General features: G+C 41.0%; 1 protein-coding gene across 2 annotated transcripts in view; it reads left to right on the top strand.

Moving 5' to 3' along the window:
- GRHL2 (grainyhead like transcription factor 2) overlaps positions 1 to 15,751 on the top strand; it is a 189,139-nt gene that overhangs the window by 2,303 nt on the left and 171,085 nt on the right. The gene's annotated exons all lie outside the window — the stretch shown is intronic.

Here is a 15,751-nt window from a genome sequence, read left to right as displayed (position 1 = left end):
TCCTCCCCTCCCCCGCCTCCCTCCCCCGGGTCCGCCCCTCATTGTTTGGCCACCTTCCTCAGGTGCCCGGGGGAAAGGACGGTTCGCAAACTGGGGGAACTCATGTGAGGCCTCGAGTTAGGGCCTCGGCGGGGCGCCAAGGGGCGCCTGCTGCTGAGCGATTCACCCGCGCCCCGACGGCGTCTGCACGCCCCTGGAGCTCGCGGCCCTCCACGCAGTTGGCCGCCAACTCGGACGCCGCAGGCGGGACTGCGTGGGGCGCGCCGAGCCTTCTCGGGGTGCTCTCGCCGTCAAGGCCAGGGGCTCGGGGAGGCGGGAACGCTGGGCTCGCGTCCTTCCCGTCCCGGACAGGCACTCCAGACGCTCCTGCGCGGCCGGAGTCGCCCGCGGGTCACCGGGCCCGGTCCGGCCGCGTCCTGACGGCCTCCCCGCGGGCCGGCCCCCGCCCTCGGAAGGCTTTGTGCGAACCGGGGGAGGTGGGGCCAGGGCGGGCGCGGGAGGGAGCCGGAGGTGGGTCCCGCGGCCTTTCTCGGGATTCGGCGGGGACACTCCCTTCCCCCTCTCGGGCGCGTCCGGGCCTGGGAACTGGCTGCGTCCTATTGGAAGTGCGCGGGGCCGCCCTTTTGCTTTCCCCGGTAACTTTGCCGTGGCGTTGCGGCCACCCCGAGGGGACCTTCCTGAAGGCGTGTCGCCGGAGAGGGCCGGTGCCCCAAGGCCGCGGGCCGCTAGGCCTGTCATGGAGAAGTGGTGGGGACCCGTCCCAGGTTGAGGGACCACGAGGGAGGAGTGGGAAGGCCCAGCGGACCTGTTCAGGGGTGGAGGGGAAGGACTAGCTTCAACATAAAGCCGCTTGGTAGGTTAGGCGAACCTAAGGAAATGCGCTGTCATACTTAAAAGGCAAAAAACTGCCAGATAGTTGTACCCCGTTAGCCACCGATGAGGAATTAACCGAGTACAGCGTACCGGAGGGGAAGAACTAGCGTTACCAACACGGGAGAGGGTCTGAGGCAAGGTAGGAAGAGGAGAGTGTGTGGTCGTCTGAGAATACCCCCAGCTCTTCCCCAAATCTTTCTAGTCTTTAAGGAAACACGACTCGAGTTTGAAATTTTCAGTAGCCAAATCCCGAGGCGACAGCAAGTTTTTGGGGTTTGTTTTGATCCTTGCGTGCGTCAAAGATGATTGCAAATCTAGTTTAATTAATTGCGCAATTAACGTTTAGTTTGCTTAGTTTTGTGATACAACAGGACTCGAATTCTGAATGAAAACGGGCCGGTCTTTATTTTCACCAGTTATACTTAGCAGCAGTAAGAACAATGTGTTTACCACCAGAAATAAGTACTGAGCGCCCGCAATCTGGTTTCACCACACACATCACCTAGTTTTTATGGGTGATAAGTATCTGGGATTACGTCTGCTTACATTTAATGAACGTTGCTTTTATCTAGTCGTGGTTTCCAACACGAAATTTTGTATCCTGGGAAAAGTAATGGTTACAATGGTGCAAAGAGACAAATTCGACCTGGTTTGTTTCTCTCTCATGGGGCTGTTGAAAATGCTTTAAGTCAATACGTGACTTCTGGATCATTTCTGCGAATTCTAGCCCAGTTTTCTTAATATTAATATTCTAAGGGAGCCCTGGCAGGGGTGGGTCTGAAGCTTATGCAACTATGTGTGTGAGATGCGGTGGGGACTGTAAGGAAACGGGCCCCTGGGCACACCATGGGGCTTCCTTTCTGAGCAAGTGAGAGGCTTCGTGAGCCTCGTTGAAAATTCTCCTTACCAGGCCTGTCTGTAGTTTCTGGAAATAACATGAACGAACACACACTGGATATTCTTTCATAATCCCATTGAGATTTAGGCAATCTTTGGGATTGCACAGGATGATATTTCTGGTTAACAAGTCTAGACTGAAGTAGCATGGTCTTTTTTATGGTGTGGACGTTTCAGATTGAAACGTTCTGCTTTTGATGTTCTGCAGTGTTGATGCTATCGCCAATTAAAACAAAGTATTTTTAGGACATTTTGTCTTTGTACATATTTTAAGATTCTCTACTCCATCTAAATTTTATGAAGATTTAAGATCTTTGTCAGCAAGCATGTGTACAAGCGAAACAATGCTAAATTAAGAAACTCTTATTATTTTACTGCCAAAATGTATAAAATATATTCAGAGAACATATAGGTACTATGTGATTTGATACTCACAGGTGTTTTTCATTAGGTAAGTGTATTTTCTGGTTACCTACTATTCGTAACACATTCACATAGGCATAATAGAGGCATGTGAAGAAGGATAAGATGAGCCTTGTTCTCAGGGGGCTTAAACTGTAGTGGAAAGCAACACCTGGACAGACATACTTTTAATAAACACAATGCCTAATAGTTACAAAAAATACAATAGTTACAAAAACGTTTTAAAAAATACAGTACAGGGGCTGGGCGCTGTGGCTCACGCCTGTAGTCCCAGCACTTTGGCAGGCCGAGGTGGGTGGATCACGAGGTCAGGAGTTCAAGACCAGCCTGATCAACATAGTGAAACCCTGTCTCTACTAAAAATACAAAAAATTAACCCGGTATAGTGGTGGGCGCCTGTAATCTCAGCTACTTGGGAAGCTGAGGCAGGAGAATCCCTTGAACCTGGGAGGCAGAAGTTGCAGTGAGCTGAGATTGCGCCACTGCACTCCATTCTGGGTGACAGTGCAAGACTCCATCTCAAAAAACAAAAACAAAAACAATACAGGTCATGATAAATACTGCCTCTCCCTACTCATCGCATTTTTGCCTATGATAAGTTTAGTCATTTTGTGTGTTTTTTGTTAAGGAGTCCTGCTATTATTCAGAAAATGGCTGAAGTTATGGGTATCTCATGTGGATAACCTTTCAAGTAATGGGATGACTCTACATTTTAATTAAACTCTCTAGTCTTTAGTTTTATAAATGCATATGCTTGTTTACATTTGGCTATGCAAAATATCTTTTAAGGTCAGAAACGTCAAGAATTTATCATATCTTTTTCAAACCAATACATATACCCTTTCACTGTTTGAATGAGTATGCCTTGAATGCCACTATATACTTGGCATTGAGATTCACTGGTGAATAGAACCTAGTCCCTGCCTGCATGGTACTTTGTGTGTGTGTGTGGTGGGGGGGAGCTGGGCGGTGGCCGGGGGTGGGGAGGGGCGCGGCGGGGCTGGAAGGGGCAGACTTGTTGACAGTAAATCAACAAAAAAGTAAACATTAATTAGATGATAAGTGCTATGAAGGAAAGCAAAACTGGCTGGAAGGACTGAGAATAATGGGGGAGGTCTTTTGTATAGGGTGATCATGGACAGCTTCTCCAATGAGGTGAGCTTTGAGTGGAGGCCTGAGTGAAGTGAGGCATCAAGCCCTGAGATACCTGGGGTAAGAGTGTTACAGGCAGGTGGAAGAGCAATTGCAAGGGCCCTGGGGTGACAGTGTGGTTAGCATGGTCTAGGACCAGAAAGGAGCTCTGTGTGGGTGAATCAGAGTCAGAGATAATGGCACTATCAAATAAATTAACATGATCAGTTCTCTATGTATTAATCTGGACAGTTGCATACTCAAAATGGTCAAAATTGTTCTTGTAAGTGGTCTTGGTAATCAAGAGATAGTAATACCCAATGAGTAAATGATGAACCAGCTAACACTCATCAGTCTTGTTTCTTTCCCTGAGTATCACCAGTTTAATGGTGAGGGGTCCACAGTTCTGTTCCCTACAACGGATTAAATCTTGTACACTCCTTAATTCAGAGATGAATAAATGCACACACTCTGGAGGATCCCTGGGGATTCAAACTAAAGGAGACAAAGTACAGATAGTGTTTGCTCAGACACGCCCACCTCCCTAAAACTGGTAGCGTAACCTACCTTCAGCTACCATCTCCACTCCTTAACATTAGGCTTGTGCAAGGTAAAATTTGCCCTTGCTGCCTTCCTCTTGCTCTTGTTCAGTTTCTATAAACTATCCATCAGAAAACATGAACTTGTCCACTGTGTCTGGAGGAACACTGCATAGCATGTGCTTTAGTGAGTTTCCCATCTTCAATGAAGTAAACTGACATACAGGCAAAGTTAACCTAACTGAAAAACAAGTTGAGGATGATGCACATGCTTAAAAATAGGAATCTCCACAGGAATTTCTAAAATCATTGCATCTAAAACTCACCTGAGTTTAAAACATATCATATACCATCTGAGGCACCCTGGGTCCCAACCCAGCAGTGTTGAATTAGATTCTCTAGGAGAAAGCACAGGGAATCTGCATCTAAACAATGTTCCAGGCATTATAATTGCCTTAAATAGGACAACACTGCTTCAAGTGAAACTTAATGCTAGTTTACATAATAGATGCAATTTACATGCAACTTTTCAGGTGCATATCCTGTGTGTAAATGAAAGAAACCTGTGGACTTTTAGTTTACTTTATGCTACCTTGGACGAGCAGCTTCAGATATGATTTTAACGTGGATATAAGACTTCTTAGGCCTGCTCTAGATGTTTACTTTCATTGTTTTGTTGAACTGCTGCTTCTGGAAGAAAGGGGTCTTTTTTGAAGGGGAGTATGTTTCCAGAGCTGCAAAAGAACTGATTTGAAGTGATATCACCCACATGGGCCTCCGCTAGGCTTGCCAAAGGTCTAGCTCAGGTTTCTGGCTGAATCCCACTCATGTGTGAGCTGATGTTCAATATATATATATATATATATTTGAGACAGAGTCTTGCTGTGTTGCCCAGGCTGGAGTGCAGTGGCACAATCTTGGCTCACTGCAACCTCCACCTCCTAGGTTCAAGAGATTCTCCTTCCTCAGCCTCCCCAGAAGCTGGGATTATAGGTGTGTGCCACCACGCTTGGCTAATTTTTTGTATTTTTAGTAGAGATGGGGTTTCATCATGTTGTCCAGGCTGGTCTCAAACTCCTGACCTCAAGTGATCCACCCACCTTAGCCTCCCAAAGTGCTGGGATTACAGGCATGAGCCACCATGCTTGGTATTCACTTTTTTGAGGACTGTTGTTTCACTGAATTCAGATTCTATTTTGTAGCACAAAGTCAAAGGTAAAGAGCTCTAGTTTGATGTTGGTCCCTGGTGAAATGATTTGATAGGATGATGATTGCAGTTTCATTTCTAAGGCTCATGGTAGCTTAAAGTATTACACTGATAAGATGGTACTAGATCTTCTGTTGGCCTACAGTGAGGGTCTGTTTTAAACTGACTGCAGAGTCCAGGCCATTCAAATGGTCCCAGTGCCACCTGACTTAAGGGAGACCAGGAGTAAGTATTAGAGCGATCAATGAAAAGCTATGTCTAGCAATTTCTGCTAGGCTCAGGAAAGTAAAAGGAGAATTTAGAAAAGTAGTTGGATAAATCAAACATACATAGAAGCATTTAAACAACATTAACAGTACCCAATCACCTCAAGAAGTGTTTGTTTGAAATGTATAGCAAATCCAAATAAGACTTTTTGGATGTTAGGTTGTTAAATTTACTTTTTAAAAAGTCTTAGATAATTCAGGCAACTGCCTCAGTTCCTCTTTATGACTTTGGTCTGACTATAGCCATACATTTCTGGTTAAAAAATTAACAATGGTTACATAGTATTTTTCCCCTTCCTTACTTCCTCCCTCATTTAAATCAACATTTTCTTCTTGTTCCCTCCTCCTTCCCTTCTTTCCTTCTTTGGTTTGTCTCCCTAATGTCACTTTCCTGTTTCTTTTTTCCTCCCGTATTACTTGGTGAGAACTGACAGCTGCACAGCTTCTGCACATAGAGATAAATGTGAGTCTGATTTTAGGTGCTACTATAGTTAGTGAACTTTGCTGCATTCTTTCAGTATTTACAGCATCAGCAGCCCATCCTTGTTACCTGGGCCAAGAGGTAAGATCATGTCAACTAGGTTTAACCTTGGAAAAATTTGAAGTTATTTTTAGTATAAGAAAAGCCTTACCCTAAGTTAATTAGAGTTCTCACTCATAATCCCTGGCATTCACTAGGGTACTGATACTCTTTTCCTTTTCAAGAGGTTTTCAATGACTCTTGTTCAATTATAAAAACTAGGCCTGGCCAGGTGAGGTGGCTCAAGCCTGTAATCCCAGCAGTTTGGGAGGCCGAGACAGGCAGATCACGAGGTCAGGAGTGTGATACCAGCCTGGCCAATATGGTGAAACCCCGTCTTTAGTAATAACATGAAAATTATCCAGGCATGGTGGCACGCGCCTGTAGTCCCAGCTACTTGGGAGGCTGAGGCAGGAGAATCGCTTGAACCTAGGAGGTGGAGGTGAACCAAGATCACGCCACTGCACTCCAGCCTGGGCAACAGAGCGAGACTCTGTCTCAAAAAAAAAAAAACACCAACCAACCAAACAAACAAAAAACAAAAACAAACAAACAAAGAACAAAAACTAGGCTTAACCTGAAAGAGGGCAGTGATTGGTTTGGCAGACTTCTCCATGGAAAATTCCTTAATGAGCAGCAACAGGCTGGATAGGAATTTTTGCTTTGGCCCAGGAGGACTGGTGGGTTGCTTAGTAACAACATGTACCTGGGAGTCCCTCAGACAGCTTCACTGGTCTTCAAATTTAGGCCTCCAAATTTCGGATTCATCCTACCATCTATCTGCCTGCATATTTTCTTCCTTTGGATGAATCCAGGCTCTTCAGATCAGTTTTGTTTATTTTTCCATTACCAGGAGAGTACATTTTATGTTGTAAGTTTCTTATAATGGTAAATGGTAAAAGGTACTGGATTATAATAGGTAATAACGAAAGTGTATTTTTTTTTTTTTTTTTTTTGAGATAGAGTTTTGCTCTTGTCGCCCAGGCTGGAGTACAATGGCATGATCTTGGCTTACTGCAACCTCCACCTCCTGGGTTCAAGCAATTCTCCTACCTCAGCCTCCTGAGTAACTGGGACTATAGGCGTGTGCCACTATGCCTGGCTACGCTTTTTGTTTTTTCAGTAGAGACAGAGTTTTGCCATTTTGGCCAGTCTTGTCTCGAACTCCTGACCTCAGGTGATCCATTCGTCTTGGCCTCCCAAAGTGTTAGGATTACAGGAGTGAGCCACCGTGCCCGACTGAAAGTGTGTTTTATGCCGTAAGTTTCTTAATGGTAAGTGGTAAAAAAAAAAAAAAAAAAAAAAAAAGTACTGGATTATAATGGGTTAAGTGGGATAGAAGTAAGAAAGCATTCCTTTGGGGATCTCTGCCTCCCATCCCTGGTTATACTGGGAAAAGAGAAATGATTCAGCTTCATGAGTTTTGGTGAGCAGTAGTAATACTATTTGTAAAAAGAGCACCTTTTGATTTGCCACATACAATACTAATCAAATAACACATTTTAAGAATTCTTATAGGAAGTGCTAGAAAAGCTGGTGCATTTCACGGGATTTCACTGTATATTTTGAAAATAAGTCAGGGTTCTGAAGGTTGTTCATGCATTTGAATGGGCATTCAGTGGAAAGCAATCAATGCCTGTGGTAGATGAAGTGCCTTATTTTACTTTGTAATGAACATGGCAATGAACTTTGTGGGGAACACTTCACTTTCACTCCCAAGGAAATGCTTCCTTTACAAGTGTGAATGCAGATACCCTCCGGAACAGAAACGGAAAGCAAGAATTGCTTGTGGCTTCTCTTTATTTTGGCGCCAGCCTTTCATCTGAACTCTGAATATACAAATATAACTAACCCTGAGAGCCAGAGTCGCTTCTTTTTTAAGGCCCATGAATTTAGGTCAGGGTTTTAGGAGACAAGGAAAGGTTGAAGTGAAGGAGAGAGGCATGGAGAAAGGAAAGGACGAGAGAGAGCGGGAAGAAACTGCTTAACTACTGTTAAGTTGCCAGTGTTTTCTCAGTGGTGTGTGAGTGGCTGGCAGGGGCTGCTGCTGGGGCCTAGGGTGCGACAGCATGTGGCTGTTTGGTCTCCTAGATAATTGGTTTTGGTTTTAATTTGCAATCTAGAATCCTAGAGCTAGAAGAGCCTTAGGGATCATCCAAATGCATCTTAGGGCATGTGAGGGAGCAGGTATAGGATTTTGATCTAAAAGCCTGGTTTGAGGAGAAAAGCATCTTACATTTTTTCTTCTGTATTTCATTTTGGGATTCTAAGTAAAAATTGAAAAATTGGAGTTTTGATTAGTTTGAAAAAACATGCTTTTTTTTTTTGGAAGATTGGGAGCAGGATAAGCACTGCATGTTTACTTCTTAAACCATGAACATGAGTCTGTGAAATACCTGGTTAAAATTCTGATATCATTACTGGGAGTTAAAATGGACTTTTCTTCCCACACTCACCCCAAATCATTGTTTCTGGTTCTCAGTTCAGTGAGCCCCATAAAATAACTGCCTTCTGTACTTCTTGGATCTAACTTTTCAAAGAAACAAGGAACACAGGTAGATTTTGCCTCTTTCCTGCATTGCCAATAAGATAATTAACATAAGATCAGAGGATTTTTCTTTCATTATTTTTCATCTGTAAAATGGAGTTGAACTAAATGATCTCTGAGAATAATTATCTGCTCCAATATTCTGTGTCTCATTTTCTCCCTCCAGAGGGGTCTGGGCTGGTGGTGGCTCACAGCGGGGGCCATGAACATTAGCAAGACAGGAGGTTACAGGCACAGTGGGACCTGCTTCTGCTCCCAAGCCCCCTCACCTCCTTTACCAAAATCAGTGGTGGTCTGATTCAGATGACAAACAGACTTTTGGAAGGCAGGAGGAATTCAGAGGATCACATGGAATTCAGAAGGGCAGCGAGGCGGTGAAATCAATGGTTTAACTAGAGGACTCCTGTACAGCCTTACTGGGCTGGTAGAAAAGTGGTACAAGAAAATCAGACAAAATGGGCGGGCAGGGACACTGAGAACTTCTTCCCAGAGACAGCCCAGGAAGTGGTTCATTCTCACAGGCTCATGAAGCGAGAGTGAGGCAATATCAGAATGAATGGAACATTGACTAAAATTTAGTAAGCTGAAAACCTTAAATAGGTGAAAGGGATGACCTCTTCCTCCTCCTTCTCCTCTTCCTTCTCCTATTCTTTCTCCTCTTCCTCCTTCTCCTTTTCCTCATCCTCTTTCTTCTCCTTCTCCTCCTCTTCTCCTTCCCCTTCCTTTTTTTCTTTCTCCCCCTTCTCCCTTTCCTTATTACTCCTTTCAATAAAATGTAATTTACAGACATCCACTGTCAAAAAATGTTGCCAAGCAAGTAATTTAGTAAATGTTCAGAAGAGGTTTCAAATAATATAAGGATAAGAATAGCAGCTGCAGTTTCACTTCAAGGATAAGGTAACGTATTATTTCACTTCAGGGCGCACAATGATCATTCATTTAGGACAGGAATAAAATCTCCTCTGGTATCCTACTGTGTTACAGAATTTAAAAGTCTCTGAAGTCAGTTGCCCCTGAAAGGCTCTCATGTTGGAGGGAATTTTGATTAGGTCTCAGGACATTTATGTTTCCTCTGCAGAGTAGGAGTTTTAAGTTGCTCTGGAGTCCTGGGGTATACTTTTAAGAATATGTATATCTTACATATTTTGGAAAATAATTTAAAAAAGGACAACTACCTCAATAGAAAAGTGGTCAAAGAGCATAAGTAGACAATTAGTAAAAGCTGTATAAGTGGCTAATAAAGACAGAAAATAATATTAGCTGTAAGCTGTATTAGTGATAAGAAAAATACAGATTATCTAACAGAGATATTCTAAGTTTCCCTGTCAAAGTGACTAAAATGAACAAAACTGGGTTCAGGTAAAAAATATTTTTGGAGAATTATATATTATCACAAACTTTCTGGAAGGCAGTTTTGCAAAACCAGTTGAAATGGGTCTACCCATTGACAACTAAATTCCAGTTTCAGGAATTTGTCTTAAAGACATAACCAAAGACATAAAGTGCAACATGATTTTTAAAAGCCAAAAAAACCAGAATAACCCTAAAAGCCTGGCTATAAAGAGTTGGTTTAGTAAATGGTTTAGTGAGATGCTGGGACAATATGCAAGCATTATAAATCACATTAATGAAAAAATCCTTAATGATAAGATAAATGTTCATGATCTATTATATCAGAATGTTTATAGGCATAAAAGATGAAGAATAAAGAATTCAGAAAAAACACAAAAGTTAACAGTGGTTTGCTCTCTTAAGGATAAAATAAAGGTACTTTTTTGTCTGTTATTGTTTCTGTGTTTTCATTCTGTGCTGATGTGAGCTTGCACTGCTTTTGAAATTAAGGATAAATTTTATTTATGCATTTATGATGTATTTATTTAAAAAAGTTAAAGGTTATGTATAAAAATAGTTATCAAGTGGAGACACTTAAAAATGATACCCACGTCTCTAAATAAAACGGAAAAGCCTGCTTGCTACTTGCTTGTTGCAGGTAGAATTGACCCGATCCCCTGCAGAAGTCCCTGGCCTCTCCTCTCTGTCCCAGGAATGCCACACTGCCCTTCACGCTGGCATGCTGCCTGTCGGTTCTGCGCTATTCCTCAGTGACCTGTAGATTCCTTATCTGTGTCTCCACAACCTTGTCCTTTTAGATTTGCATACGGGTTTTCAATTATTAAATCCAATTATTTTTCAAAATAGCACAAGTAGGTGTAGGAGTTTCCAACATGTGTATAATTTGAGGCTGAGGAATGACTAAGAATGAAAGAAACTCAGTTTGTTCCACTCAGTGGGCTGCATGTGCCTACGTAGTTTCACTTGAAGCAAACTCTCCCGAGACAAACCTGCCAGCCACATTGCCTCAGACCCCGCCTGAATGTTCATGGGAGAGACTTGGTGTTGGGCCCAGTTTTGAGCTCTTTTGGAGGGACAGGGAGAGCCTGGAATATGACTTCCTTTAAAAACAAAAGGTAATTCTAGGCAAGGTCAAGGGTTTTTTATTTTATTTTATTTTCTAGAATAAACATTTATTTATTTTTTAGAGTATAGACTTGCTTCTCCCTGGAGGGCCACACAGTGACTCATCTGACTGCTTCTGCAAGCTGGTGCATAGATCATGCCAGACCAGCTTGGGTCTGTTAGTTAAACTGCAGGAGATTGCATCATAGGATTTACTGCAGGCGTCTTGAGTGGAAGTGTTGTCGCCAACATGAACTTATTTGCTTATCAACCAATCCAAGAAGCATCCACAGCAGGGAACAAAAAGTACCTGATGGGAACTTGCTGGGGAAACTGGCCTCCCAGAGTCACTGAAGTTGCCAACATTGCATTAGGAAAAAAACAACAACAAAAAAGAGGAGGCTAAAAATACGACAACAAAAAAGGTGGAAATGAACTTTTGTAGAATGTGAGCAAAACCAAAGCGATCTTCGGCTGCAGAATCAATACAGAGGTGGTGAAACAGGAGCTAGTAGGTATACATTTTGGTTGTGTGCTCAAAAGTGAATTTGCAATTGCCCCTCTCTCCCACTCCCAACTGGTCCTACCCTCCCCATCCTTTTCTTCATATTGTATAGAAATTCTTCAAACCTCAAATACTATAATATTTTCAAAAAATCATGATCTTCTTTGGATGTTAAAAGTCTAAATGGGTCGGGTGTGGTGGCTCATGCCTGTAATCCCAGCACTTTGGGAGGCCGAGGCGGGAGGATCACCTGAGGTTGGGAGTTGGAGACCAGCCTGACCAACATGAGAAACCCTGTCTCTATTAAAAATACAAAATTAGCCGGGCGTGGTGGCTCATGCCTGTGATCCAAGCTATTTGGGAGACTGAGTCAGGAGAGTCGTTTGAACCTGGGAGGCCGACATTCAGTGAGCCGAGATCATGCTGCTGCACTCCAGCCTGGGCAACAAGAGTGAAACTGTCTCAAAAAAAAAAAAAAAAAAAAAAAAAAAAAAAAAAAGTCTAAATAAAGGCACCTATCCTTAAGGGGCTTGTGGGAGACTTGAGGGAAGGACTACAATCTCCTTTTATCTTGTGTTTATCTGTAGTTTTAGCAAACATTCTATAAGGTATGTTTTGTATCATATTCAGCCACACAACACAAATTTGCATTTTGATTTTGTTCACAAAATTTGGGACACAAGTCATTTATCACTTTTAGCATCTTGAAGTTGAACTGGGGCAGCAGTAGTCTTGTTATGCTTTTTAGCCTTCCTAATCCTTCCTAAGCAATAAAATACCGATGTGGTCAAATCCCAGGACACATTGAATTACAAGCTCCAAGCTTTTCCACTGCAGCACACCCATGCATGTTTGGAAAGATGAACAAAATTAAACATGCTATTTAGAGCTTTCAGGGCTAACTAGATTTTGCTGTTGTCATTGTAGCAAATATTTTTGATAGAGAGATTTTTATTGTACTGTATATTTAATGAATTATTTCATAAATTGCTGTTGTGAAGCATTTCAGAATGACCTGCCTCCTAGCTTTCAATGCTATTGCCCAGGCTGACTTTTATTGCAACTATTTTATGATACAGTTTTGCATCATATGTGTTTACTTTTTAAAGAAGCATTTCCTGGGACGTTTCTTTTTCTGATTATGAAAATGATATGTGCTCATGATGAACAATTGGAAAATAGAAAAAAGTGTGTAGAAGAAAAGTCACTCATAATTCCAGCACCCTGTTAATACTTTGTCTTTTCTTACAGTTTCTAATATGTGCATGCATAGTATATCAACGTGGTTTTACAAAGAGTGTGCAAATTATGATTCTGTTTTTTACATCATTCATGCCATTCTGCATTTTCCACTTAATACTATACTATTGGTACTTTACCAGTCCCTTAAGTATTCTCCTACATGGCATTTAAAGGTGAACTCTATCATCTTCTATTTTTAATATTTATGTTCAGTATAATAAATCATGTTTATATGTAAAGGTTTTTGTCTCTGGTTATTACTGTAGAATAGACTTCTGGAAGTACAAGAACAAAAGACATAAATATTTTTATGTCATTGATACATAATTTGAAAATGACACCTAGAAAGATTCTAACAATTTGTGTTCTCCCAACAGTGTTTAAGGGTGTCTTTTTCTCATTGTCTCACAAGTAAATGACAATTGTACTTTGTTTATTTGCAAGGCAAAAAAAAAAAAAAAAAAATTGCAATTTGATAGTTAAAGGGATTAAACATTTTCTCAGATTTTTATTTTGTAATTTGTATTTCTTTTTTAGTGAAGCTCTTGCTTTTACCCTGGCTACTACCTATGATTGTGTTATGTTCTGGAGGAGAGGGAACTTGGCTGAGGGGGACTTTGGGGCTGAGATCCAGCTGTGCTTCCCTCTGGTGTCTACCCAAAGTTGTACCTTCCAACATCTGTACAGTTGCACCCTATGGGTTAACAGAGGCCTGTTCTTATTTTTCATTTATTAAAAAATAAATTGAGATACTCATATTTTTATCATTGACTTGTGAGAGCTCTTTTGCACCTAAAACTATTAACCGTCTTGTTAAAATCCTGGCTATCATTTCAACTTGTTAGTTTAATTTCACGTTTAAAAAATGTTCAGAGGTTTAAAATTTTAAATGGCAAATATGTTGGTCTTATGCATGTGTGAGTACTTTTGTTCCTTTCACATATGGAAAGCTTGAGATTAATCTTTATGGATTTTACTCATTAAATTTTTTCTTTCATTTTAGCCTCTTTTAGTGTTATTTAAAAGATTCTATAAGAGGTAGTTAATTTATACTTAAATGTAAAAGTATCAGAAAATAACAATTTTCTACCACTCAGAGATGTTAATACTGTTAACATTTTGAAATCTGTATTTTTGCTCCCTTTTCTGTGCATGTATATACAATTACACTATGTATGAAAAGATAAGACAGTGATTTATGTACTGTTTAGTAACTTATTTTTTAAACTGATACTTATTACAGATAGCTTTCCATGACAATAAATATTTTAATGGCCCAATAGTTTTACATTGGGTAAAATATCCAAATTAATGTAACCATTTCTTCTTTGTTGTATATTTAGATTTTTCCCTGTTTTTTACTACTAAGGTCAATACTTGAATGATTATCCTTTTTTTTTTTTTGAGACAGAGTCTTACTCTGTCAGTCAGGCTGGAGTACAATGGTGCAGTCTCAGCTCACTGCAACCTCTGGCCCCTGGGTTCAAGCAATTTTTGTGCCTTAGTCTCTCGAATAGCTGGGATTACAGATGTGCACCACCATGCCCAGCTAAGTTTTGTATTTTTCAGCAGGAATATTGGGGTTTTGCCATGTTGACCAGGCTGGTCTCAAACTCCTGGTCTCAAGAGATCCCCCTGCCTTGGGCTCCCAAAGTGCTTGGATTACAGGCGGGAGCCACCATGCCCGGTCTTGAATGATTGTCCTTATTGCTAAATTTTGCACACTTCTTAGTTATTTCCTTGAAATACATTCCAATGAATAGAAATTCCTAATCAAAAGGTATGCACTTTTTGAAGACATTTGGTTCATATTTCCAAATTGCCATCCAGATATTTTCTCCTAATTAACGACTCCCACCAATGGTGTATCTGAGATTAGGATTCCACATTCCGTCTCTAACAATACATATTATAATCCTCTCTTTAGTCTTTGCCAATTTGGTAAATTAAAAATGGTAACTTGTTTTGAATTGCGTTTCTTTCCATTTACTCAGGTGGATTTTTTTGATCACAGGAGAGCTTTATCTTTGTTTGCTTTAAATATATAGAGAGTATTTTGAGATTTTGAAAGTGCTTAGGGTTTTGTGCAGAGTTCAGCTGTAGAGCATTTACAGTCAGTAAAAAAGAGTTTGTTAGAAGAGTGTGGAGCCATGATCTCTTCTCTCAGTACGTCACTGGGTCTGAGAACAACCCCTAATTCACAGCCCTCATTCCTTTGCCAATGAAAGCAGTGACTCAGATCAGCATTTAAAGTCCCCTGATCAATGACCACAAATTCAAGGAACCTAGTCAAGGGTGAGCTCAGGATGAATACATCCAAACGACAACAAATGAGTGGCCACCACATAAGCCTATTTGACTATGTGATTTATTGAGTGCCTGTAGCCAGACGCAAAGCTGAGTACCGAGCTAAACGCGGAAACCCCAAAGATGAGACAGACTGTTAGGTCAAGGTTTAAGACTGTAATTAGAAAGAACATAATTTAGGAAAAAAAAGCAATTGCACATTTACCTTCCAGTCTTCAATAATTAAGTTGTGGGAAATGTGGAGGCAGGTCCAGAATGAGGCAAGATAGTGTGAGTCTTCAAGTTTTGTGCTTTATTTCGATTTCAAAGGTCTGCCACTATTTTTCATTTCTCAGGTTTGGTCAGGCTTTCATCCCTTCCCTGTTTTTTTTTTTTTTTCTTTTCTTTTTTTTTTTTTTTTTTTTGGTATGTGTGTGTGTGGGTGTATTTTTTTCTTTTTTCTTTTTTTCCGGCCTATTAGTGCTTAGGAAACACTTTGGTTGTTTATCTAAATAGTAGGGCTATTTAAAATGAAGTCACTTTTCAAAGATAAGGTTCCAGGGCTCTGCAACTAAACTTTATATTAGAAACCTCTCCTAGAGCTGCGGGTTAAAACATCTGTCACGTACATGTTGCTTATAACGTTAAAGGTAACATCTGTGGAAAATGGCAATTTATGGAAGTAATTTGGTACTTTTCTAAACTGAGATACAACATTAAAACATGTAGAGCAATTAAGAATGTGTCTTAAAAGTGTTGATGGCATTAGAGCCAGCTGCATTAATCAGGAACTCATTATCCAGTCTGTGAATTATTGAGGCTATTTTCTTCAATTTTCCTCTTATAGTTAACCTTGT

This window comes from Rhinopithecus bieti, unplaced genomic scaffold (assembly GCF_001698545.2).
Source record: "Rhinopithecus bieti isolate Rb0 unplaced genomic scaffold, ASM169854v2 scaffold_47952, whole genome shotgun sequence".
Classification (NCBI taxonomy): domain Eukaryota; kingdom Metazoa; phylum Chordata; class Mammalia; order Primates; family Cercopithecidae; genus Rhinopithecus; species Rhinopithecus bieti.
The sequence above is the reverse complement of the archived record's forward strand: the minus strand, read 5'-3'. Positions and strand labels throughout refer to the sequence as shown.